We start from the raw sequence: 27,358 nt of genomic DNA, 5'->3' as shown, positions 1-27,358 counted from the left end.
TCCCCAAGAAATAAATCAAATAGAGCTTACTGAGGTTATCTATGATTGAAAGGTCCTGCAAATAGAAGAGGAAAAGCCTGGCTTTATCACAGCAGAGGTAAACCCCAATGGCCAAGATAACATTGTTTACCCTTTACTTTGAAACCGCTTGTGAAAAAAAAACGGGCAAACAATAGAACAAACTCCATCTTTTATGGTCACGAATAGTCAGTTCACAAACAGATAAATGACATGAGGAAAGGAGACTGTGAAGAGAGGAAGAATAATGGTTCCTAAAGGAGTGCCAAGAAAAAAGCAGAATGTTAATGATTAGTTCAAAGTACTATGCCACTTGACTTAATCTGATAATTGAACATTTCTGTTTATCGAACAGAAATGCTTTTTCTTGTCACAAATTGAAATCTTTTCTAACTTTCCCTGCTGTTTTTACTGCTGTCATTTAAATGTTTTAGCTGCAGCTTCCAATGAAGTAAATTCTCTTGCTCTGATCACACTTGGGTCACTAACAGTTTGTGAGACACGGAGGGCCTGTATATGTTCATCTGATTTAGTGATCAGCTAAGTGCCAGATAACTTGTGTGACACAAGTTTTGAAACAAAACCTGGCTGATGTTTGTTGCGGGGTGGTGGGAAGTGAGGGGGTGCCGTGGGGGTGGCAGTGGAGAGGGAAGGTGTTTAGGGTTCGGATTAGCAAATTTAGAGAATTTCTAGTTTGTACCCTCTGTGCAGTTCTTCCATTCTGTGAGATCATTATCACCAGCCAGGAAAAATTGTTTGATCCACCTTTTTAGTAATTACCTAATAAGTAGAGTGAAGACATAAAATAGGTGTTTGATAATGATCCCACTCTGACCTTCAGTCCAAAGTTAGAGCTCTGTAAATTCAAGGAGGTAAAGGGAAGCCCCCTGTTGATTCCTCCTTAGTGGGACCTGCTGGACCCAGGTTAGTTGTATATTTGTTCACTGTGTATCTGGCTGATACCACCTTGTAATGGCATACACATGTTGCACCTTTTCATGCAAAACAGGTGATTAAATTTGAGCATCCTCTAGCTTACAGTAGGGGTGTGCTTCTGCCTGTAGCAATGCCAGTACCTGTGTTTGTGGCATTGCCAGTGTTTGTTAGCCCAAGGAGCAAAAATGCTGCTAAAAATCTACTGTAAGTGGAGCACATTTTAAGGATGGAGGGTAACTGATGATAAAGCATTTCCTGAAGTGCAGATAAAAAGGAAGGTTCAGCGTTGTGGGGAATAAGGAATGTAAAAAGATAATAAGAAAATAATATAAATGGAATGGAAGAAGATGAATTATGTGGAATATTTTATCCTGGTGAAGTCTACAAATGCTCTGGGCAGAATTGTCTGCTCCCATTTACGGTGGGCGTCATGGTGGGCAGTGGGGGGAAGGATTCGGCGGGAGGGACAGAATTCGGTTTCACACCAGCATGAGATCACAGTTGGATATTCTGATGGTGTCCACCATAGAGGATCATGAATCCCACTGGAGGCTGGTGTGAACCCGATTTGCAACCCACAAATGGGATGCAAAGTAAGGCCTGACCAGAATCAGGCCCCCACGCCTGATTTACCATTATGTCGGCGGGAAAACACACTGGCCCAGAACACGTCTGGATAAATGAGTCGTGCAGAAGTCAGGACTTACCTTTAGGGCCTTACTCAGATCATGGACATCCAAGGAGAAGAAGATGCTGGAGGCCCACAGCTACTGGATCTGGAGGAACAGGTGCATCGCAAGGTGGGTGGATCCTCATACACATTGCTCCACTGTGAAGCAGCTCTCAGAAGGTGGGAGCTCTCCATGCCAAAGCTTTGACTTTACTGAGGCTTTGGACCCTCACCGACTTTGCCATGGGCTGGTACAGATGATCAGCAAAGTGGGGAGGAGGAGTGTTGGGAGAGGAAGGTTTAGGTTGGATTGGGAGAGGAAAGTGTAGTGGGGGTGGGGGGAGTGATTTGGGAGGGGTGGTGGTGAGTGTTTCGGGGGTGTGAGGTTGGAGCGAGGGTGAAGGCGTTTGGGGTTTGTGGTTGGGCTGGTGAGGTTGCGGGGGAAGGTATAATTGTGGAAAGTGGTGCAAGTGCAGAAGTAAGTGAAAGGGAGGGGCAATGTTTAAGGAAGGGAGTTCGGAGCTGGAAAGTTATCTGGGAGAAGGATGGAGCCATGAGGAGGGAAGTTGTCCAGGGGGAGGAGGGACTCTGGAGGAGGGAAGTGGTCTGAGAGAAGGAGGGATTCCAGAGGGGGGAAGGTGTCCAAGGGGAGGGGGGAGCATGTGGAAGAAAGGAGGAAAGGTGGATGATGGAGTATGGAGGAGGCAGGTGAAAGTGGGGCAGGAAGGTGTTGAGGGGTTGAAATGTCCAGGTGAACGTGCAAGGGAGGAGCTTGTAGAGTCACTGATTGCCTCCTGGGGACCAAATTTAGAGAGGGCATGATGATTGTGAAAAGGGGCAGAGGGAGCTGGTAGGGTGGAAGGGTGAAGGTGCGATGGTATTGGTAGAAGGAGCGGCGAGGGTGGTCGATGGGGACATGGAGGTAAACATGGGCATGTGGGTGGGAAAGAGGAGCTCAGGGAGGTCAATGTGAATGGGAGTGGGGTTTTCAGGAAGGTAGGAACATGCATTTTCACCTGGTAGGGAGGCCAAAGGTTATGCCAGGGGGGTCTGTGGTTATGGGGGAAAAGAACGTGGATGGCTGGGGAGGGGAAATGGCCGGGGAGCTCATGAGGAATTTGACCACTGCCATCTTTTTGAAATCAAAAGTGAGCGGAGCCTCATGTTGGATGGGCACATGTGCTGCATGGGAGTGCCGTCATTGGGTGGGCGGAGATGCAGGTCAGTTCAGACTGAAAGAGAACCCCAGCAGGCAGCATTGAAAATCTAGGGGCAGTAAGATGAGTGTGATGTATTAACGCTCCACATGCGTGGGAGAATGCTTCCACAAGGTTTTGAAAGGCCCTTCCACATATATTTCACCCACCAAAATCACCCATGGTCCAGCTACATGCAGCTGAACTGTTAGTGGTTGGGTGCTTGGGGAGCAGTTAAGGAACCTATCAATGAAACTGAAAGAGAACATTACACATTATTCAGTGAAAATGAAAATATTTTCAGATTATAAAGTGACAAAATGTGTTCAACCATGCACACTTGTTATCAGAATTTCTTAACTTTTCTAGGCCACTTCTTCTAGGTGCTGCCTTGACATCCACAGTAGGGGCGGAGACAGCCTGTGCAATGGTTGGCCCTGTTGCCTCTGATGACTTCAGCATGTGTCCCTTGGAGAGCCGAGGCCTTGAGGACCCAGCTTACTTTGGCTGTCCTCCTGTGGGCCAGCTGCTCTCTCAGTGGTGACAGAGGACGAGGTTGAGGGGGTTACAGGCAAAGGAGACTCAGAGGGAGTGAACAGCCTCTGAGATTCCTGAGTGGATGACCCAGGTGTGTTTCAGATTTCTAGCATACACAGTATTTTGCCTTTATCCTCTCATGGATGTTCACTGCCGACATCATCGTTGCCACAGATACAGCCCAAGTCCTCACCAGTCAGCACGATGGCACGCTCCTCAAAGTGAGTGAGGGGCCTAATGTGGGCCACTTCACCAGCCGGTCTGGGACCTCTCCCTGCTGTTGTGAGCCTGCTTGAACCAACTTCTCTTGCATGAAAACAGATGGAGAGATTGTGAGCAGGACTCATGTCACAGCAGATGATAAGGATGACTGAATGTTTGTGTGGTGAGCAGAGCCATGGACAGTATGAGAACGCGAGCTCCTTTAAGTTTGGGGGTTGCCGTCATCTTTGCTTTTGGGGCCATCTGTCACCTGGAGTAGTCCTGGTCTGTAGATATGAGGTAGGCTGCGTTCTGGTGCGCTTTAAGCATGGCACCCAGAGCAAGGAAGTGCTGAGGTCACGGCATGGTGGGCAAATCCGAGCCCACCCATCAGCGATCCAGAGTATCTCCCGTGAATGCATTATTAATGAGGTCAGATGTGCCGGGCATAAGACTATATGGCGCGAAAACCCGCCATTGCGGCTGGTGGCTAAAACGTTGTTTTTCATGCCCGCTACTGCACTTGGTGCAATTCTGGGACAATTCCTCCCTCTGTTGCCACTCTATGTAATATTCTCAGCTTTAGCTCTGCTGTCCTATTTTTGTTCAAATTTGTCTGCATTTTTTTCTTTTTTCTTTTTTCTTGTTCTCATACCTTACTGTTCAAATAATTAAAGTCATCTACTGAGAGCAGCTTCCAAACTGACCCAAGATCAGTATTTGTGTACACATCTTTAGTGAAACCTACTTTTAATGAAAACCCATACAACTTGTGTTTGCTCAGAGTTTGTTATCACTGTGCTGGTCCTGGGCAATATTGGAAATATAAATAGAAAGGCCAGTCAACATCAGTAAGTTGCAAAGCCAATTAAGATCCTTAAACAGACAATTCTGACAGATGATCACACCAGAAACATTAACCTGTTTATCTCTTTATCAATTTTGACTCGATTTGCTGTCTATTTACAGCATTTGCAGTTCTTTCTACTAATTTCCAAATTGCTGTATCTTGTATAATGTTTCAGGATTATTAACCATTCAAGCACCCTATCCTAACTCACAATATGTACATCATAGAATCCCAACTTGCAATTTCAAAGAATACTATTGCCTGAAACAGGCAGGCTTTTTAGCTGCTTAGTGGAATCCCTTTTCAAAATGATGGCAGGAGGTGTGAACAAAGCACTAAGTACTTCACTGCCATTCCAACTATCAGCCTGACTGCACAGTCAGGTAAATTTAAAAATAAATGGCTCTCCTCCCTTATGTTACTAAGCATCTAACTCCAACTTGATACATTTTGCATGCCATCTTACATATGTATAAAGAGCTTTCAAAAAGTTAAGAGACAAAAACTAAATACCTAGGTAAAGGAATATATCATATTTATCGCTATTCGTGCTTTTCATGGAAAAACAGACAGCAGAATTTGATTCCGCAAATATTGGTAAGAACCTTGAAGTACCATGTAATGTAAACGGAATTTGACATTCAACGATTGTAAATCAATGGGCCTGATAATACATTGTTCAGAAAACTCTTAAACACATGAACAGTACCAGAGGAGACCCATTAGTAACATTGTTTGCTGGAAAGGTCAGGATTTGGGGCAGAACCTAGTTCCACCAGAATTCTAATTAATAGAAGAAGGATTGTAAGTTCCATTTGGAGTAATGAATGAATCCTCTACCCACACTGCTATATCAAAGAGGCTTTCTGGGGGACTTTCCTGGGTACCCTAAGAATTCTACTCATCATACCCTTGCAAAACCTCGAAACTGGCAAGAGTTCGGTTGAGGCCTTTGCAAAGCCCTCAGACAGACAATTGCCAGGAGCTAGATAATCAATTCCAAAGGAATTTATGGCTCTCACAGTAATGAATAAAAACATTTACCCACTTAGCCTTTTAGCCTGAATAGGGCCTCTGGGGTTCAGGTCAGCCACCTTCTTCAGGTAATCAGGACTGTATCATTGCTGTGCATTTACAGGTGTGCACCACCTACCTTAACTCAGTGAAATGGACCCCAGCTCTGCAGATTGAGACTCTATCTGCATTTTCTGCTTTGGATAGATGGGTGTAACACCTTTCCACAGGTGCAATGGTAGAGCATGACCCCTTGAATTTCCACCCTCTTTTAGAAAAAGTATTTTTTCCCTTTTCACATTTCTTGGTCTGGTGTCATGCAATATCAGTAGCTGAGATAAAATCTTAGAATGGTAACAGCATAGAAGGAGGCCATTCAGACCATCGAGTGTATGGCAGCTCTCTGCAGGAGTAACTCAGGTAGTCCTACTCCCTCACACTTTCCTCATGGCCCTGCAGACATTTTCTCTTCAGATAATTATCCAATTTCCTTTTGAAAGCCACGATTGAATCTGCCTCCACCACACATGTCAGGCAGGACATTCCAGATCCTAACCACTCACTGCATAAAAAATGTTTTTTCCTCATGTCACTGTTGGCTCTTTTGCCAATCACTTTAAATCAGTGTCTCTTGGTTCTTGACCCTTCTGCCAATGGGAGCAGTTTCTCTCTACTCTGTCTAGTGCACTCATGATGTTTTTCAGAATTTGAGCCAACATTATACAGTTTCTAGAAATTGGCTCCATCATTAGTATAGTGCCACATTCATTATGGCAACAGTCTGTGGTGCTACTTCTGAGACTGAGATTTCAGCATATTATGTGCCATGCAAAGTTTATTACGCTTGCTTAAGTGCCATGTGGCCATAATGGATATGGCATCATATTCATGACAGAGCCAGTTTTAAAGAACAGCATAAGGAACACAGCCCTGCATTGAAATGCACGCACAAGAAGATATTTTTTGAAAATCTCCCGTTAATCAGCATAAAAAATGTTGTTCACGCTGATTTTTTAGGCTGTGTATATATTAGGCAATCATATATAATTACAGAGATTGTTGCCTCTCCATTTGAAGTATTATCTTTATGATATAGGTGCATCACAGATTATGTGAAATGAGGCAGAGAAGCACAATTGTTATGAACGGCATATCATTTAATCTAGTCCTTGAACTTTCTAACTCATGCCAAACACATAAAACTCAACCAATAATGATATTTATACTTGGATCAGATCAAGACAATGTATTGAATAATCAATGCATAAGAGGTAAAGATTTGATAGGCCCCTCCCCTCTCAAGATTTGAGGAGGTGACTATGTTTTGGACTGTCTCTTTAATTCAATGTGGAATGGAGGAGTGGAGAGAATCATGCATTCTGCTATGATTTTTGCCCAACAAAGAGCCTGTGTGGCTTGGTTACCATGGGGACTGGGACTGGCTGGGGGAGGACGGGGGTGCCAGGAGAGCCTATAGAAATGCACGTGCTGTATTTCACGCATGAAAACAAAGGTAAGCACAGCTCGGCTGACTGTGGACAGAATTCAAGCTCAGATTTTCATCCCGGCTCAGGTTTGCAGAGAGGGAGATCTCCTGGCTTAGTGAAACCGGCCTTTAAAAATGGCCATCTGCAGGTCGTGTTTTCAGCCTGGATAGGGGTGATGGGCTGAAATAGGAGTCGGGGAGGGTGATCCCAAAATGAGTGCTGAGGCTGCCAGGCGTGGAGGCAGTCTGGGCACCAGGCTTGCCTCTGTGAACCAGCAGCATGTTTATATTTTTAAAAATTTAATGAAATAAATAACATCCCTTTAGCCCTCACTCCTCACCCCCCACACACTCCCTATGCCAACCCATATCCCCCTACCTACCTCGCATGGCCCCACATACCCGCTATGGCAACTTAGTGTCGTGCCACCCCAAATGTCCCACTGACCAGCCTTTGCCTTATCCCCTCATTTCAACTAATCTAGTACCCTTTGATGCTTCATGGACAGCTTTGTTTGACAGCTTTGACACTTCCTGGACAGCATGACAGTTCATTGACAGCTTGGCAGTTCCTTGACAGGTTGACACTTCCTGGACAGCTTGACAGTTCCAATGGGTTTGCATAAAAAATACATAATCATGTTTAATTCTAACAATGTCAAAGGGTACCTTCCTTCTCCCAAAGGGTGCCTGACCTCTTCCAAAGGTATCCAGGGGCCCTAGCAAAGCGGTACCTTGCTACCCAAAAAATCCACCAAGTTCAGGCCTCCTCTTACCTGATCTGCTCTGTGCACTCCAGGATTTACACAGCAAGGGTTCAAAAATTGGAAGTTAGTGAAGGCAGCTGATGATTTAAATGGCCAGCTACATCCGCAAACCACGCATGTGAACCCCAGCCTGACTCCAGTCCCGCCCCCGTGATGATGGGAAATATCTGGTCTGGGGGTGGAATTTAGAAATTTCATCTATTTATGGGATTTTTGTAATGATAGAAAGCAAAATCCAGGCTACAGCCTCTGAATTTTTGGACAGAAAGAGAGAGAGAGAGAGAGGTCACTCAGACCGACAAAAGGCTGCAGTTCGTGTGGTCAGCAAGGAGGAGTGCGCTGGCTTTTTGTGGACTATCAGGCAGAAAGTGGGAGGGAACATGGTCTCTAGTTGAAGACATATCCTGTGGCAATCTGAAGACTCTGAAAGATTTGTCTTGTGGTGGCAGGGGGAAAGAATCATTGGAAGTGTGCCTTACTATTGGTAGTCAATTCAGGGCTTCTCCAGAAAATTAGAGAAGCACCTTTTGACATTACAGCTCAGCAAAATGGGCAGAGATGAATCTGTCGGAAGCTGGGAATGTTTGTTATGACACAGCAGTTGGTATAGGCTGTTATTTAAAATCCCAGAGGGAAACTTTAAACAACTGTCATAACCTATATTTTCAATTGGTGTGTTTGAGATGCAGCTCCAAATTCAGGAATAATAACCACCAATACTCAAGAGGTTTTTTATATAAATTAAGTTAAACATTTATTAATTTAACAACAAATTTAAACACGTACACATGTCTACAAATTACTATCATATTAACTTTTAAACAAATCCTCAAATTAATCTTCCCCGGGGCAACAATAACCGATAGACCTAAACGGACACCAGGCAAAGCATATTTTATCTTATGAATTCAAAATGAGGTTCCTTTCAATTTGGTTTCTTCGCACAGCTGTAAACTTACAGGCGGCATTCCTCTTGGGTTGTACCTTGCCTTCTCTTTGAATGTACATTCTCATTGTATCACTAGGTCCTTGAACTCCATCTCTTCTAACAATACAACCACCTTCATAGTACCAATTTTATTAGTAATATAAATATATTGCTCGGTGTTTCCTAGCTAGGTGCAAGATTTCACCCCCAGGCTTTGAATGGTTTATTCAACAAAATGCAAATTACCCTGTATCTTACTGTTTAACATCTCAAAACTACTTTACATCAAAGCACCCAGACTGGCTGGCTTTAATCCAATTAAGACACACACACTCACACCCACAGAGTCAGGCCCTACTACAAGTCCAATTTAAAAAATAATTTCTAATAACATTATATACATTAATATCTTCATGACATGTTGGACTGGAGGAAGTTGTGAGGAGGTAACAAGAAGTCGGTAAAAGGCTATAAATAGGTTAAGTGAATGAGAAAAACTTTGGCAGATGGAGTATAATGTGGGAAAATGTGGGGTTGTCCACTTTGGCAGAAAGAATAGAAAAGCAGAATATTATTTAAATATAGACAAAGAATGCTGCAGTACAGAGGGATCTGGATGTCCTTGTACAAGAACCACAGAAGGTCAGTGTACAGCAAGTATAGGAAGGCAAATGGGATATTGGCCTTTATTGCATGGGCCTGGCGTATAAAAGTAGGGAATACAACTGCATCAGGCATTGATGAGACTGTATCTAGAGTACTGTGTGCAGTTTTGGATTCCACACAAAGAGGGATATGCTTGTATTGGAAGCAGTTCAGAGAAGGTCCGCTAGGCTGATTCCTCAGATGAAGGGGTTGTCTTATAAGGGTAGGTTGAGTAGGTTGGGCCTATACTCATTGGGGGAGTTTAGACGAATAAGAAATAAACTTATTGAAACATTTTAGATTCTGAGGGGGATTGACAGGTGGATGCTGAGAGGATGTTTCCCCTCGTGGGGAATCTGGAACTAGGGGGCACTGTTTAAAAATAAGGTATATTCCATTTAAGATGGAGATTGTGGGCCAGGGGTGGAGGGGAAGGAAAGTGAAGTTAAGATCACAATCAGGTTAGATCTTATTAAATAGTGGCTTTAGGGGCAGACAGTGGTGTAGTGGTAATGTCACTGGACTGGTAATCCAGCGACCCAAGCTAATGCTCTTGGGACATGAGTTAAATTCCCACCATGGTAGCTGGGGGAACTTAAATTGAATTTTTTAAAAATCTGGAATTGTAAACTAGTCTCAGTAATGGTGACCATGAAACCATTGTTGATTGTCGTAAAACCCTTCTGGTTGACTAATGTTCTTTAGGGAAGGAAATCTACCATCCTTACCTGGCCTGGCCTACATATGACTCCAGATCCACAGAAATGTGGTTGACTCTTAACTGCCCTCTGAAATGGTGTAGCAATTGGGGATGGGCAGCAAATGCTGGCCTTGCTAGTGATGCCCACATCCCATGAAAAAATGGTGGAGCAGGTTTGATGGACCGAATAAAAGTAAAATACTGCGGATGCTGGAAATCTAGAACAAAAACAAAAATACCTGGAAAAATTCAGCAGGTCTCACAGCATCTGCGGAGAGGGATACAGTTAACGTTTCAAGTCTGAATGACTCTTCAGCAGAACTGAGGAAAAATAGAAAAGAGGTGAAATATAATCTGGTTTAAGGTTGGGGGTGGTACAGGTAGAGTTGGATAGAGGGCCAGGGATAGGTGGAGATTGCCAAAAGATGTCTTGGATAAAAGGACAAAGAGGTGTTGGCAGAGGTGATATTAGCTAAAAAATGTGCTAATCGGTGACATTAAGGGTAGAAAGCAGGACAAGCAAGGTACAGATAGCCCTAGTGGGGGTGGGGTGAGGGGGGAAATCACTGCTCCCAATGCAGTCTCCTTTACATTGGAGAGACCAAACGCAGACTGGGTGACCGCTTTGCGGAACACCTTCGGTCTATCCGCAAGCATGACCCAGACCTCCCTGTCGCTTGCCTTATCAACACTCCACCCTGCTCTCATGCCCACATGTCTGTCCTTGGCCTGCTGCAATGTTCCATTGAAGCTCAACGCAAACTGGAGGAACAGCACCTCATCTTCCAACTAGGCACTTTACAGCCTTCCGGACTGACTACTGAGTTCAACAATTTTAGATCATGAACACTCTCCTCCATCCCCATCCCCTTTCCGACCCCCCTTTTTTTCCAATAATTTATATAGATTTTTCTTTTCCCACCTATTTCCATTATTTTTAAATGCATATCCATCCATTGTTTTATCTTTGCCTTTTAGCCTATTTTGATGTCTTCCCCCCACCCTACCCCCACTAGGGCTATCTGTACCTTGCTTGTCCTGCTTTCTACCCTTGTCACCTATTATCACATTCCTTAGATAATATCACCACCTTCAACACCTCTTTGTCTTTTTGTCTATGACATCTTTTGGTTATCTCCACCTATCACTGGCCCTCTACCCAGCTCTACCTGTCCCACCACTACCACCTCCCCGCCCAACTTAAACCAGCTTATATTTCACCTCATTATTATTTTTACTTAGTTCTGAATTGAAATGTTAACTGTATCCCTCTCCACAGATGCTGCCAGACCTGCTGAGTTTTTCCAGGTATTTTTGTTTTTGTTCTTTGATGGACTGAATAACCTACTCCTTATATTTCTGATGAACTACCACTCCATTCGCCTCACCATTGGTAGCTGCACTTTGAACCATCTCAGCCTTACACGCTGGCATTCCTTCATTTAACCTCTTTGTCTCTCCACCCCCTTCATTTAAGACATTGCTTAAATCCAATCTCCTTGATCAAACTTTAGTCGCACCTCCTAATATCATCTTCTGTGGCTTGCTTTGGATTTTATTTGATTGTGTTTTTGTGAAGTCCTTTGGATACTTTTTCCACATTAAAGGCACTATATAAATGCAAATTGTTGTTGCTGAGGGAGAAATGTTAATCTTATGTTTTTGAAAGTGCTCATTGTACTTACATTAAAGATTAAAAATTGTAGTGCCAATCTGTAATAGTTAAAATTCTAAAATGAAAATTGAATACTGAAAATATCAATCAGCTACTGAAAAGAGAAAAGACAGATTAGCTAGAAACTCTTTTCGAAAGTGCATAATTCTTAAAATGCAAATTCCCTTTTTAAACCAGTTTTTTTTCTGATACAGTCTTGAGACCAGAGACTTAAAATGCGTGGTCAATAGGTCAAATTGTTCCTAACTACTTATAGTATGTTATTATTGGGCTAAAACACCTAACCCCGAATATACTTTATGGAATTAAGCTGGCCCTAATAGGTGTTAAAGCATTTGAAAAGGTTGATCTCATCCTGCAGGCAAATCTTTTAAAGGTGGTGCAATTTGTAAATTGAGGGAATTGCTGTATTTTGAAAAGACGTAAAAACAAAACATGGAAATCTGGCTACAAAACTAGCCACACCCCCAGTTTGAAATAATTACCAATCTGAGCAACACCATAAAATAATTTAAAATATTACTTCTTCCTGGATTACCTCTTCAGCAACTCTAAGGAAGCTAGTGACAGATGGCAAGTACATGCAGGTAAATCTTTGATTAAATGTGATGTGTAGATTCTTTCCAAATAGTTTTCAGTCATTACCTTGTATCAACATGAAGATTTCTCCTTGCTCCCTTCAACTAATGTGTGTAGGCTGTTATGTTGCGAAGATTGTGTTTGATACAGCTAAACATTCCTTTATAAAAGCAAGATCAGTGTAAGTTATTTTATAAGTACGTGGGGTGCCTTTAAACTTGTCAAAAGTAGCATTTACTGAGCTGTAAAAGCATCAAAATGGTATTGGTGACATAGTGGCTCATTAACAGTGACAATGGACCTACTGCCACTTTCACAGGAACCAACCCCACCGGCAAAATGCCTGCCAGTTTTAGTTGGTAGGTCCCTCTTCATTTGCAAGTTGGCATGCTATGATGTACAGAAGACCCCAATTATCATTATAAGGTAGAGCTGGTTGAACTGTGCACCGTACATGCTCTGAGCAGTTTCATTGGTGATAGAGCTGATGAGGGTCTCAAAAGGTAGGTTTAAGTTATCTGAATTATATTTAAATTATCCTCCGGACTCCACATGAGTAATTTGGGCTGCTCCTACATTGGATTTCCCCTTTCTTGTGAAGCAGAGAAGGACTGCCTGCTCATATTGGAGCAAGGTCAATGCTTGTAGAAGAGGAAGAGAGGAATCTATAGCGGTAAAGATTCTCTAGTTTCACTATGGGCTGATAGGCCTTCTGTGATGTTGCACACTGTGGGGGCGGCTGGAGTTTTTAAATTTCTGGCTATCTGATTCTTAAATGAAAAATAGGCAGTCACTAGTTGGAAAGTGACATTGGGTGGCTGGTGGGTACCATTATACTAATGCCCACCGAAATTGAAAATCAGTCCCTTGCATCCCAAGTTTTGGTAGCTGAGTTTTTCATGGCCTATCATTTCATAATGTTTGGGTTATTTGAGAGAAAATAATCTGTTAATTAAAAAAAAATCACAGCTGGTTCAAAACTGGAAAAATGATTCAGCTTAAACGTGAAAGCAGGTTCTTTTTAGCAAGTGGATTGGTTTGCACCTTTGTGTTGACTCCCCAAACATTGCGATTCAGAGGTTTGCCCTGATGACTGATTATTCAAGTTATAGTTTATCTCTATTCCTTGTGTAAATATCATTTTCTTGCAGGAGCCAGGGGAAGATTAGTTGTGAAATGGCAGTGAGGCATTCTCTTCAACCTTTGATTTTAAAAATATCAGTGACTATTGGCAAAACATTGCATTAGTGAGGCCAAATTTCAAGGCATTTTACTTTGCATGTTTCTACCTTTCCTCAGTAGATCTACCATCATACCAGGTTCAATTAAAATTCTTGGTTGAGCACAGCTAGGTGGTTACAACATTATCCCTTCACTCACAGAGCACAAACATTTCTTTTATTCATTCATGGGATGTGAGCATCACTGGCTAGGCTAGCATTTATTGCTCATCCCTAATTGCTCTGAGAAGGTGGTGGTGAGCTGCCTTCTTGAACCGCTGCAGTCCATATGGTGTAGGTACACCCACAGTGTTGTTAGGGAGGGAGTTCCAGGATTTTGACCCAGCGACAGTGAAAGAATAGTGATATAGTTCCAAGTCAGGATGGTGTGTGACTTGGACGGGAACTTCCAGGCAGTGGTGTTCCTATGTGTCTGCTGCCCTTGTCCTTCAAGATGGTAACAGTTGTGGGTTTGGAAGATGCTATCTAAGGAGCCTTGATGAGTTGCTGCAGTGCACCTTGTAGATGGTATACACTGCTGTCACTGTTCGTCGGCGGTGGAGGGAGTGAATGTTTGTGTATGGGGTACCTATCAAGTGGGCTGCTTTGTTCTGGACGATGTTGTTAGAACTGCACTCATCCAGGCAAGTGGACAGTATTCCATCACACTCCTGATCTGTGCCTTGTAGATGGTGGACAGGCTTTGGGGAGTCAGGAGGTGATTTACTTGCAGCAGGATTCACAGCCTCTGACCTGTTCTTGTAGCCACAATATTTATATGGCTAGTCCAGTTCAATTTCTGGTCAATGGTAACCCTCAAGATGATGATAGTGGAGGATTCAACAATGGTAATGCCATTAACTGTCAAGGGTGATGGTTAGATTCTCTCTTGCTGAGATGGTCATTGCCAGGCACTTGTATGGTGCAAATGTGACATAACACAACATGAATTGGTCAATGAGGTGGGTTATAAGGGGGCCCTTAAAGGAGAACATGGAGGCACACAGGTAGAGAGTTAAGGAGGGAATTCCAGAGCTTGGGCCATGGTGAGCAATTATATTGGGGTGAAGTTAGCAGGGAAGACACAGCGCCAGAATCAAAGGAATGGAGAGATCTTGAAGGTGGAGCCTTGTAGAGATGGAGGAGGTTAGTGAGGGGAGAGGGCATAAAAGTTTCAATTGCAGGCATTAGGGAGCAGGAGACAATACACATCAATAAGACATGAATGATGATCAAGTGGTGCTTGGTGTGGGATATGGGCATTGGTTAGGGGAATTTTATATGATCTGCAGTTTGCAGATTTAGGAGGGTGAGAGACCAGCTGGAGACCATTGGTGAAGGTGAGTATGGAGGTGACAATAGGATGGATGAGAGTTCCAGCAACAGCCGGCATGAGCCAGCGCAGAACTGGATGATATTATGGATGTGGAAGTAGGAAGCCTTTGTGATGGATAGGATGTGGGGTTGGAAGCTAAGCTTGGAATTGAATAGGATGAGAATGAAGATGAGAATGTTTTGGTTAAAGCTGAGATAGTGGCCAAGTAGCAGAATGAAATTGGTGGCAAGGGTATGAAATGTTTAATTGGAGAAAATTTTGATTTATCTGTGACAGGCAAGTGGTCTGAAAGAACAGAAGTAATGGAGGGGGTGAGAGAGGTAGAGCTAGAGGTCATCAGCTTATTTATGGTACCTGACGCCAAACCATCAGATGATATTGACAAGGAACAGCATGTAGATGAGGAATTGAAGGGGTTCAAGGATCAGTCCTTTGTGGATTCCTGAGGTAACAGCATAGGTGAGAATAGGAGAAATTGCTGGCAATACTTTGACTTCGAATGGATATATAAGAATGGAACACAAGGGAGGTCAGCCTCACTGAACTGGGAAAAGGATTAGGAGCATTGGATGAGAATGGTGTGGTTGACCATTTCAAATACTCAGCAGAAGTGGGAAAGAGGTATGGGGAAACAGATGAGGCAGATGAATGGATGGTCTTGATCTAAATAACAAAGAAATCAATGCATTCCTTGCACTTGTAGTTGAGAATGAAGATGAAGGGGAGAGGGTTTTAAGAAGACAGCTGGTATTGGAGAAAAGAAGCTGGGGATTATCTTTGCTTTCCAGGATGATCCTGGAGTATAAAATAGTTTAGGCAAAGGAGATAAATCAGATAGGTAGAAAGACCTGTATTTCTATAGCACCCATCATGACCTCAGCATATTCCAAAGTGGCTTCCAGCCAACAAAGTACTTTTGAAATGTAGCCATTTTTGCAACGCAGGGAAATGCAGCAGCTAATTTGAGTGCAGCAAAGTTTCACAGCCAGAAAGGAGATAAATGATCAGATAATCATTTTCCAGTCAGGTTGGTTGAGGAGTAAATATTAGCCAGGACACCTCCTCACTCTTCTTTGATTAGTGCCATTTGGCAGAATTTAGTTCACACCCCCCTCCCTCCCAACTACCCAGGAGCAGGTTAGGAGGTCAGCCATAGAATCGGGAGGGGAGGCAGGAGGTGAAGTGCCCTTTGCATTCCTCAAACTCCCTTCAATTAAGTCAGGGGCAGACAGTCGAATACAACCTTCCCACTGGGAGCTAATTAATATCCACTTACAGGCCTCATCCTGCTGCTGCTGGTATCCTATCAGGAGTTGTGATGGGGCTGGACGCCATGTGGGGTGGCCACCCTGTTAAAACTGGCAGCCATCCTGTGTGTTCGAGTGGTGGGGACAGGGCCTCCTGATCAGGAAACTTGTGACCCACGGATGGCCCTTGGCAGCTAGGGCTGCCCCTGCGCCTATAACTTCATCCTCTGCCCTCCAAACAACCCGCAGGCTCCAAAGCCAACTCCACCTTCACTGGCCCGGGCCTCCAGTGGTGGCCAGAGGCACTGATGGAACTGAAGAGCTGTTGGCCCTCTGATTGGCAGCAGCACTTGAGGGCAGAATCTTGGCCTTTAAAGGCTCAGCAATCGCTGTGTCATTAAATTTAGCCCATTGAATCTTTTACATCCACCTTTGAGAGCAGACAGGATTTTTGTTTGAAATCTCAATTGAAAGACAGCACACCCTACTGGGAAATGGTCTCTCAGTACTGCACTGAAGTGAGAATCTAGGCTATGTGCTAAATTTATAGAGTGGAGCTTGAACCCATGACTTCCTGGCTCAGAAGCAATAGTGTTGCCACTGATTCACAGCTGATAGCACTTGGTGATCCAACTAGATATGGCAATGGATAGCTAAACTGGTTGTGCACCAAGTACACTCAAATCTGCACCCTTTAAACTTGAGGCACTGAGGACAGGGGCCATAACTGGTATAGGAGAGAATAAAGTTTTACTGGGAAGAAGACCGTCCAAGATGGAAATGGGGTGAGGGTGTCCTTGTACAGGTTGACAGTTATAGAGGTACCATAATGATTGAAATAATTCTCAGAGGCCCAGCATCTTTTCTGTCATCTTGACTGAGGAACCCAGTTTGGTACCTTCTATCTTGGACTCTAGGAGTGGGATTTGGTTAGTAGGTAGACTGTAGACATACTCTGGTATCTACTTAACACTTGTTTATTAGCACTACATCTAAACAAGTTACAGAGTAGGCACATTGCTCCTAGACATGATGTTCCAATCTCTCTCTCTAATACATGACTGACTGATGTCAGTAGTACATCATCATCTACATCATACATTAGCATACTCCATCTGTTAATCCTTTATACTACAAGTACCATTGACATAAAGAGAGGATTGATATGTCCGTAAGACCCCTGGAAGTTAATAAGCCAACCATTGAACTGTGATTCTTTATGATCTGGGACAATAGGTAATTTGTTACCTTATTTTAGTATCACAATAAGATCCCCTTTTCAAATGAAGTGGATAGCATAACTTTCATGTATGCCCTTCTTGTGTTGGTCCTACCTTTTTGAAGGTTAACTGAGAAACATTTGGTGGGATGAATCCAGGTACAATCATTAAACTGGATTTATTTCACTGGCAGCAAGTGAGCAACAAATTTCACTTAATAATCACATGGTACCACTTACCTGAACTGGGTTTCTTACTAAGTTTACAAGTTTATAAAATATTATTTGTCACGCTTAGTGTTGTATGATGTTGTGTGTGCTTGCAAGCCATAGTAATGTAAATGTGCCTGGAAGAGCGAGGGTTAATGTGGGACTGGAGCATAGCACCACCCATGGTATGATGTATAGAGTCACGTGGTAATAGGCTCTGGGAGAACTGCCTAGAGAGAATACTCTGGAACGAGCCTGCCTGGAGACAACAGCTCCATGCATGACCATACTTTGGATCTGTAAATAGTTAAAGTTTAACAACAAATGGTTCATATTTAAATATACAAATTTCAAGATCTCATGATTGAAGCATCTAAAGAACCCATAGTAAAACATGGTTGGTAGAGGTGGGATACCAGGGCCATCAGCATTGCACAACACCTGGCTCCTATTGTACCGCTGCTCAGCTTCTGTTCTTGGATGGCGGGGAGGCATCATGAGCCACCTTTTGAGGGGATAGTCCTTATCACACAGCAGCCAACCATTCAATCAGGCTGGAGTACTGAAGAGCCCTGGCACCTGGGAGTGTCTCAGAATGTAAGACTCATGGGAGCTGCCAGGGTACCTTGCACAGACTTGCAGAATCTGCATCTTGTGATCGCACACTATCTGCACGTTCATGGAGTGGAAGCCCTTCCTGTTGACGAAGGCACCCGGCTGACCCACTGGTGCCTTGATGACCACATGTGTGCAGTCGATTGCACCCTGGATGCGGGGGAACCCAGCAATCACTGTGAAGCCTCTGGCTTGCTGTGCCTGATTGGCCTCGTCCATGCAATAATGAATGAAAGTCAATACCTGCCCGAACAGAGCGTCTGTCACCAGTTTGATGCAACTGTGGACAGCTGATTGTGAAACTCCACACAGATCCCCCACTGACCCCTGGAAAGAGCCGGAGGCATAGAAGTTGAGGGCCACTATAACTTTCAGCTGCCACTGGCATGGGATATCCACCCACACAGTCAGAGCTGATCTCAGGGCCGATCCTCTGACAGATGGAGGTCACTGTGTCCCTTGAGAGATGGAACCTCCTTCAGTATTGCACCTCAGACTTATTGAGATAGCTGCATCGCCGCCTGTAAACCCTGGCAGCAGGATAGTGGCATCTTCTGTGGCCCCTTCTGCCTTGGACTACCCGCTGGCCCTGCGCCCCTTGTGTCGGTATCTTGCCTCCTTGCACCCCTGGAAGCTGAATAGGGACTCCTGGCTTCCTCTCCCTTCTGCCCCTCTTCCTGCCCCAGAGGAGGTGCCTCCAGCGGAGTACACAATCTCCATTACCAGGGTAAGGGAAGGCTGTCCGATACCTGGAAGACCCCATGCAGTGTGAATTCTCCGGGGGCCTGGAAAACAACACTGAGTCCTGAACCGAACCCTCTAAATTCTCTGAATGCAGCTTTGAAGTGAGATGAAGCTGTCCTGTTTACAAAAGCAACCAGCAGCAAGTGATATCCTAAAGCCCTCACTAATCGCTTTGACAAGGCCACAGGTGGCTTTAGTTGCATTAGAGAAATATGATTTTGGTCAAGCAGTTTTGAGGTGAAACTGAAATTTGGCATCTGGGCAAGATGCTCAAAGCTCATGAGTGCCCAATAATCCCAGAAAGCAGCCAATGTGCTCAGGTGAGGAAGGCAGGGGAGAAATAAAATCAGACCAGTATATACAGAAAAAAATATTATTAGAATAGATAAGTGCTTGATGGCCGGCACGGACATGATGGGTCAAAGGGCCTGTTTCCGTGCTGTATAACTCTATGACTCTTTGAGAACTCAATTCTAGTTAGTAAACATATATTCCAGGCAGTTCTTTGTTTGTTGAGACTGCCATCTGAGATGGGATCATATGCTGCTGATTGATGAGGAGTTCCACAATAACGATGGGCACTAGACAGCACTATACTGGAAATGGAAGGTTCAGACTGCCACTAAAAAGATAAGTATCCATTACATTTTAGCCTTACTTCAGTTGTGAGCTTGGTTTGATGATTCCTTAGAACTTCAACGGTGTTGCCTCCACGTAATGGAGAGTGGCATTGATATGTTGTTGAGAAAGAAGGTGTGAAGGTTAATCTACCACATGTTACAAAGGTTAGTGTCCTCAACAGATTTGTTAGAATCTGGTATTCTGCCAAATAAATTGTTAATCAAGTCCTTTCCATTGCCCAATAACAAAATAATACCAAATTTAAAAATATTCATTCGTGGGATATGGGCATTGCTGGCTAGGCCAGCATTATTGCCCATCCCTAATTACCCTTGTTCAGAGGGCATTTAAGAGCCAACCACATTGCTCTGGGTCTGGAGTCACATGGAGGCCAGACTAGGTGAGGATGGCAGATTTCCTTCCTTAAAGGACATTAGTGAACCAGATGGGTTTTTACAACAATTGACAATGGTTTCATGGTCATCATTAGACTTTTAATTCCAGATTTTTAATTTACTTTTAACCAGATGTTAAGAAAGACTTCCCTTTTGATCTTAAGTGCTGCTGTGTACTTAAAACATGAACAGCTTTTATCATCTTACATGAAGAAACACATTTTGTCCAAAGCATGTCAAGTGCATTCAACATGTTTGAATTGTCTTACACCTTCCCTTGCCTGAATATTTTTCAAACCTAACAACAAGCCTAATTTATTTGAAGTGAATTTGCTGATGTCTGATGAAGAAAGCTTTACCTTTTTGGAGTAATCGGTTTGTTTGTCTTAATGCAATCGGTTCATGTGTTGATTGTAACCTGGAAATTACTTAATGCAATATTAGAGTTCATTGTTTAACATAAGAGCATAAGAGTTAGTGGGGAGGTGATAGCATAGTGGCATTGTCACTAGACTCAAATTCTAGAGACTGAGTGTAAAGCTCTAGGGAGCCTGGGTTCAAATCTTACCATGGCAGATGGTGAAATTTGAATTTGATAAAAATTTGGAATTAAAAAGTCTGATGACAATTGTCATTAAAGTCATCTGGTTCACTATGACCTTTGGAGACCCATATCCATATGGTTGATTCTTAAATGTGCAAGGGCCACTAGGCAATAAATGCTGGCCTAGCCAGTGACACCCACATCCCATGAATGCATAAAAACGACAGGAAGCTGCTCTGCCATTCAATAAGATCACTTCACTCCACTTTCTTGCCTTCATTTACAAACTCCTTTGTCGATCAAAAATCTGTCAAACTCAGCCTTGACCCAGCATCGACTATGAAGAAGAGAATTCCAAAGAAATTCCTCCTTAAATGGGAGACCCCTTATTTTGAAACTGTCCCCAGTTCTAGACTCCCAGAAGGGGAAACATCCTCTCAGCATCTACCCTTTCACTCCCACTTCGAATCTTATATGACCTGTTAATGTCACATGACCTGTTAATGCCTCTGTTCAAATACAGTATTAGGTGTGCATTTATTAGGGGGAGGTGATGGTGTAATGGCAATGTCACTGGATTAGTAATCCAGCAACCTAGGGTAATCCTCTGGGGACCTGGGTTCAAATCCTGTCACAGCAGGTGGTGGAATTTGAATTAAGTAAAAATCTGGAATTCAAGGTTTGATGATTATTAATCAATTGTAAAAGCCCATCTGCTTCATTAATGTCCTTTATGGAAGGAAATCTGCTGTCCTTACCATGTGACTCCAGACCCACAGCAATGTGGTTGACTCTTAAATGCCCCCTGAAATAGGGGAGCTAGGATTGGGTAATAAATGCTGACCTGGCTGGTGATGCCCACATTCCATGAATGAATAATTTAAAAAATTAACATTGCATTCTAATTTCTAACCTCTGTTTCTGCACCAACCTTTTGAGATTTTTCTGCAACTGAGTTCCAAAGATAATTGGATCTGAGAACACATTTACATAGGTGTTGATAACATTAAGAATTTGTTAGTTTGTTGCTAGAAATGCCAGTGCTGGAAAATCAATAATTTTTGCACTTCCTGTACCCTGAGTCAGCATCAATTATTTTCTATGTAAGTATAGCTATCTCCACACTAGTCCAACAATAGGAATGTTTTACCGTAGCTCCTATATATTGGTGACAGTTAAATCAAATCATAAATGCTTTCTAAAAGAAAGGCTTCATGTTTTCATTGGGAGTACACATAAGAGAAAATATTCTTGAAATATTTACAGTGAGGTTAACAGATGGCGACTGGAACTGATGAAGGGTCACCAACCTGAAAAGTTAGCCAGAATTTTGTGTGCCCTCCCCAGCACCAGCAGACTGGAAGGTTGATGGGTGGGGAGGGGCAAGGCCAGGTGGCACGATGGGTGGCTTCATGCTTGTTACCTACTCACCTGTGCTGGAATTTTACCAGTAACAGGGCAGATGTTGGGCAGTCTGCCCACTCATGGGCCAATTGAGGCCCTTCAGTGGCTAATTAATGGCCAATGAAGGATCTCCTCCTGCCGCTGCTGGTATTTTACCAGTGGTGGGGGTTCCCACACCATGTGGCGAGGCTGCCAGTTAAATCCTTGCGGCTGACAGTGAGTTGGGGGGTGCATCCACCTCAGGCACTCTGGCCAATGGAGGGACACCCACAATGATGACCCCTGCCTCCACTTGATCCCCCCACCCCGACCACCCGATTGCGACACCTCACCTCTTTGCCGATGACTGTCTGATTGGCCCCGGTGAAACTGCCCCACTTACCTCGGTGTCGGGCCTTTAGTGTCAATCCTCATGGAGGACTGGCTGCAGTTCCCAGGTGACCACCATTTCAGGTGGTGGTGTTGGGACTGGAGAGTGCTGGCCATATGTTTCTCTCCCTACTGCTGCCAAATCTGCTGAGTAATTCCAGCACTTTCTGTCTTGAAAAACGTTTTAGATTAAATATGCTTTTTAACGGGGAAACATTTTTGAAATGGTGTTTTATTCCTCACACCCTTTATGTTACCTGTCTATTTGAATTACTACAAATAATCAGTTTCATAAGTTTTGCTGACTATTTGTTTATTGCTGCAATCAACACAAATTTCTAGGAAACTAAGCTTATAGAATGTTGCTCCCTTGCTATCGTCCAGTTCTATTAATACAAGTGGCAGGCAACTGGGTACCCGCATGGGCCCCAGTTATGCCTGTCGCTTTATGGGGTATGTGGAACATTCCTTGTTCCAGTCCTACTCCGGCCCCCTCCCACAACTCTTTCTCCGGTACATCAATGACTGCTTCGGTGCCGCTTCATGCTCTCATCTGGACCTGGAAAATTTTATTAATTTTGCTTCCAATTTCCACCCCTCCATCATTTTCACATGGTCCATCTCTGACTCTTCCCTTCCCTTTCTTGACCTCTCTGTCTCAATTTCTGGTGATAGACTGTCCACCAATATTCATCACAAGCCTACTGACTCCCACAGCTACCTTGACTACAGCTCCTCACACCCCGCTTCCTGTAAGGACTCCATCCCATTCTCTCAGTTCCTTCACCTCTGTCGCATCTGTTCTGGTGATGCCACTTTCAGAAACAGTTCCTCTGACATGTCTTCCTTCTTCCTTAACCACCCATGGTTGCTGACAGGGCCCTCAACCGTGTCCAGCCCATCTCCTGCACATGTGCCCTCATACCTTCCTCTCCCTCCCAGAACCATAATAGGGTCCCCCTTGTCCTCACTTATCACCCCACCAGCCTCCTCGTTCAAAGCATCATCCTCTGCCATTTCTGCCAACTCCAGCATGATGTCACCACCAAACACATCTTCTCTTCACTCCCCTGGCGGCATTCCGCAGGGATTGTTCCCTCAGGGACACCCTGGTCCACTCCTCCATCACCCCCTACACCTCAACCCCCTCCCACTGCAACTTCCCATGCAGCCGCAGAAGGTGCAACACCTGCCCCTTTACTTCCCCTCTCCTCACCGTCCAAGGGCCCAAACACTCCTTTCAAGTGAAGCAGCATTTCACTTGCACACTTCTCTCAAGTTAGTCTACTGCATTCGTTGCTCCCAATGTGGTCTCCTCTACATTGGAGAGGCCAAACACAGACTGGGTGACTGCTTTGCAGAACACCTTCGGTCTGTCCACAAGCATGACCCAGACCTCCCTGTCGCTTGCCATTTCAGCACTCCACCCTGCTCTCATGCCCACATGTCTGTCCTTGTTCTGCTGCAATGTTCCAGTGAAGCTCAACGCAAACTGGCCGAACAGCACCTCATCTTCCGACTAGGCACTTTACAGCCTTCTGGACTGAATATTGAGTTCAACAATTTTAGATCATGATCTCTCTCCTCCATCCCCACCCCCTTTCCGATCCCCCTTTTTTCCAATAATTTACATGGATTTTTCTTTTCCCACCTATTTCCATTGTTTTTAAATGTATTTCCATCCATTGTTTTATCTCTACTTTTTAGCCTATTTCGATCCCTTCCCCCCTCCCCACCCCCTCTAGGGCTATCTGTACCTTGCTCATCCTGCTTTCTACCCTTAATGTCACCTATTAGCACATTTCTTAGCTAATATCACCACCGTCAACACCTCTTTGTCCTTTTGTCTATGACATCTTTTGGCAATCTCCACCTACCACTGGCCCTCTATCCAGCTCTACTTGTCCCAACCCCCCCTTAAACCAGTTTATATTTCACCTCTCTTCTATTTTTCCTTAGTTCTGTTGAAGAAGCATACGGACTCGAAGAGTTAATTGTGTTCCTCTCCACAGATGTTGTCAGACCTGCTGAGTTTTTCCAGGTATTTTTATTTTTGTTTTTGTTTTGGATTTCCAGCATCTGCAGTTTTTTGCTTTTAATAAAATATGGGAATACCTGTGGCCATTATCCCACAAACATTTATGATTATTAAAGCATGAATATTATTCAAGTAGAAGGACAAATTTTCCTCTTCTCCTGCTCTGTTCGAAGAACAGAAGCAGCGTCTGTGAAGTGCACTACAAGAGATTTGCATGGCTCAAAGTCCATAAAGAGGGAATGAGATAAGTGAACTAGTTAATATGTTAGGTGGTGTTGGTTGAGGAACAAAATGTTGGCAAGGAAACCAGGAGAATGCCCCTGCTCTTCAAATGGTGCCATAGGATCTTTTACATCTGTGTAAACAACATGATGTCTGTTTATTGGCTCATCTGAAACACAACATCCCTGTTAACGGAGTACTCCCTCAATACAAGTGTTATGATAATGTCTTGAAATTTTCTGCCCCAGAGACTAGACAGCTACCAACCAGATTAGTCAAACCAACATATTAGCAAGTGTAGTAATCTGATATGTAACATACCTTTAAGACAAGTATTGTAAGGTAAGGTCACATGACCTCAAAATCCCATTTTAAAAGAGTAGCGCGGGGCACCTCTATGTGGGAGAGCATGAGTTAGTCACTGATGAGTGAAGACAGAGTTTTATGTTGTGAGCACACGACTGTAGCTGCAGAGTTTAGTTTCTAAATGAACAGCATGTGTTTATTCCAACAACGATCTCCGGATGTTCTCTGTCTTTGTACCAACTCGGTCACCCTGAAACAAGCATGCAGCCCGGATCCTTTAGCCCCAACAAACCAAGAGCACTAGATCCAACAAACTGGCAATGAGAGTAAAAGCACGAAAACCCACAGAAAAAAGGTAAAAAAACGAAGAAAAACGAAGGAATCCAGAAGAACTGAAATCAGGCCGTACCTCACATGGTAGCCATAAGTAAAAGAAAATTTCCTTCTGAATGTTGAAGTGACCCCCTCAGAGCATGTCGCAATTTGGATGAGTGGACACTTTCGATCCAATATATCGAACATTTTGCGTTCTTCTTCCAGGTGAACGACATTGCGGGGGAGGAGAAGAAGTGTACGATCCTTCTGTCCACGTGTGGGAGTAAGACACATGGACTAATTTGCAATCTGTTGGCATCCAGTGCCCCAGACTCAAAAGGTTTTGATGATTTAGTGAACTTCGTAAAGAACCATTGCCAGCTCAAGCCATAGGTGACGATGCAATGATTTAACTTTAACACAAGAAATATAACTGTGGGGGAGACAGTCACTTGTTATGTGATAAGTCTGAAACACTTAACTGAATATTGCGAGTTTGGTGCTTCTATTAATGATTTGCTTAGAGATCATTTGGTGTGCGGTATAAACAAAAATGCGATTCAGAAGAGATTGTTGGCTGAAACAAATCTAAATTTTCATAAGGCATTGGATATCACTTTTGCAATGGAAGGTGCAGTACAAGACTCAGAAGCCATTCGAGGAGTGCAAAATGGCACTGTTCTCCATGTTGGGCAGGGAGACTCAACCAAAAAGAGCGCAAAAGTGCGGAGCTTTGTTCCGAAGCAGGAAACAGCCACTGCCAGCAGACAGATTAAAAGGGAAAACTTAGCAGCAAAAACATGACATAATAGTAACAGAGGTGGAAGCAGACAACCCTGTACTGAAAAATAGTTTAAAAAGATTGAATGTTTCTTCTGTCATTGAAATGGACACCTCAGATAAAAGCAAAAACTCAATGTGATAAACAGTGTTTAAAAGCCTGAAGTAATAGATGCTGATATCTATTCGCTGTATAATTTAAAGATAGGAAGAACGGAGCCTATCCAGGTCACCGTGAGAGTGAATGTGAAGCCTCTCGGAATGGAAGTGGATACCAGAGCAGCCATTGTGAGCATACATTGAAATACCTGAATCATGGATTTAGAAGAAACTGATGAAAAATTAAAAACTTATATGGGAGAAGACATACAATTCAAGGGCATATGTAAAGTCACAGTAAACTCTGAAGGTCAAACAGTGAGATTACCCTTGGTGTTATTAGCAGGTGTGGGACCTAGTCTCCTTGGAACGAAGCTGACTGAAAGAAATTAAATTGGAACAGACTGAAATCTTCCAACTGTGAACTAATGGGTTATCAGTACTACTACAAAAAGATGCCTCAGTTTTCAAGGAAGAACTTGGAAAACTTGAAGGGCTACAAGCAAACATTCATGAAGATCCAAAGGCAACACCAAGATTCATGCAGGCAAGACCAGTACCTTATGCAATGCGGGATAAGGTAGATGCCAAACTGGACAGATTAGAAAAAATGGGAATGATACAAACAGTGTAGTTTTCAGAGTGGGCAGTACCAATTGTACCTGTTCTCAAATCTGATCAAAGCGTTCAAATATGTGGGGGCTATAAATTAACAGTCAATAAAGTGGCACAATGGTTAGACACTCCATACCTAAAAATGGAGACTTAAACGCTAAACTGGCAGGTGGAAAGGCCTGCACAAAGTTAAATATGAGTCATGCCTCCCAACAATTGGAATTAGAGAAGGAATCCCAGAAGTTGGTCACCATAAATATATGTAAGGGATTGTGCCAATATACCTGTTTACCTTTCGGCGTATCTTCTGCTTGCGCCATATTTCAAAGAACCATGGAAAGTTTACTATAGAGATTGCCCCATGTTTTAGTTTATTTGGATGATATTCTAGTGACTGGACTCACTGAAAAGGAACATTTGATGAACATGGAAGAAGTTCTGAAACGTTTTTTGCAGGCTGCAATGAGATTGAAAAAGGAAAAATGCACATTCCAGGCAAAAGAGGTAACTTAGCTAGGCCACAAGGTAGATTCACAAGGCCTACATCTAGTTAAAGAAAAAGTGAAAGCCATTAAAGAAGCCCCAGCTCCAAGGAATACATGTGAACCAAAATCATTCTTGGGGCTGATCAAGTACTGTGGATGTTTCTTGCCTAATTTGTTGACAGAACTTGTGCCACTTTATTACTTCCTAAGAAAAACCAGAGATGGTCATGACAAACACCACAAGAAGAAACTTTCAAGAAAGTGAGACAGGTGCTACAATCTTCTACACTGCTAGTACATTTTGATCCAAAGAGTTGATATTAAGGTGCGACACATCACCTTATGGAGTGGAAGCAGTGCTTTCCCATCGAA

The sequence above is a fragment of the Carcharodon carcharias genome, chromosome 16 (assembly GCF_017639515.1).
Source record: "Carcharodon carcharias isolate sCarCar2 chromosome 16, sCarCar2.pri, whole genome shotgun sequence".
Classification (NCBI taxonomy): Eukaryota; Metazoa; Chordata; class Chondrichthyes; order Lamniformes; family Lamnidae; genus Carcharodon; species Carcharodon carcharias.
The sequence above is the reverse complement of the archived record's forward strand: the minus strand, read 5'-3'. Positions refer to the sequence as shown.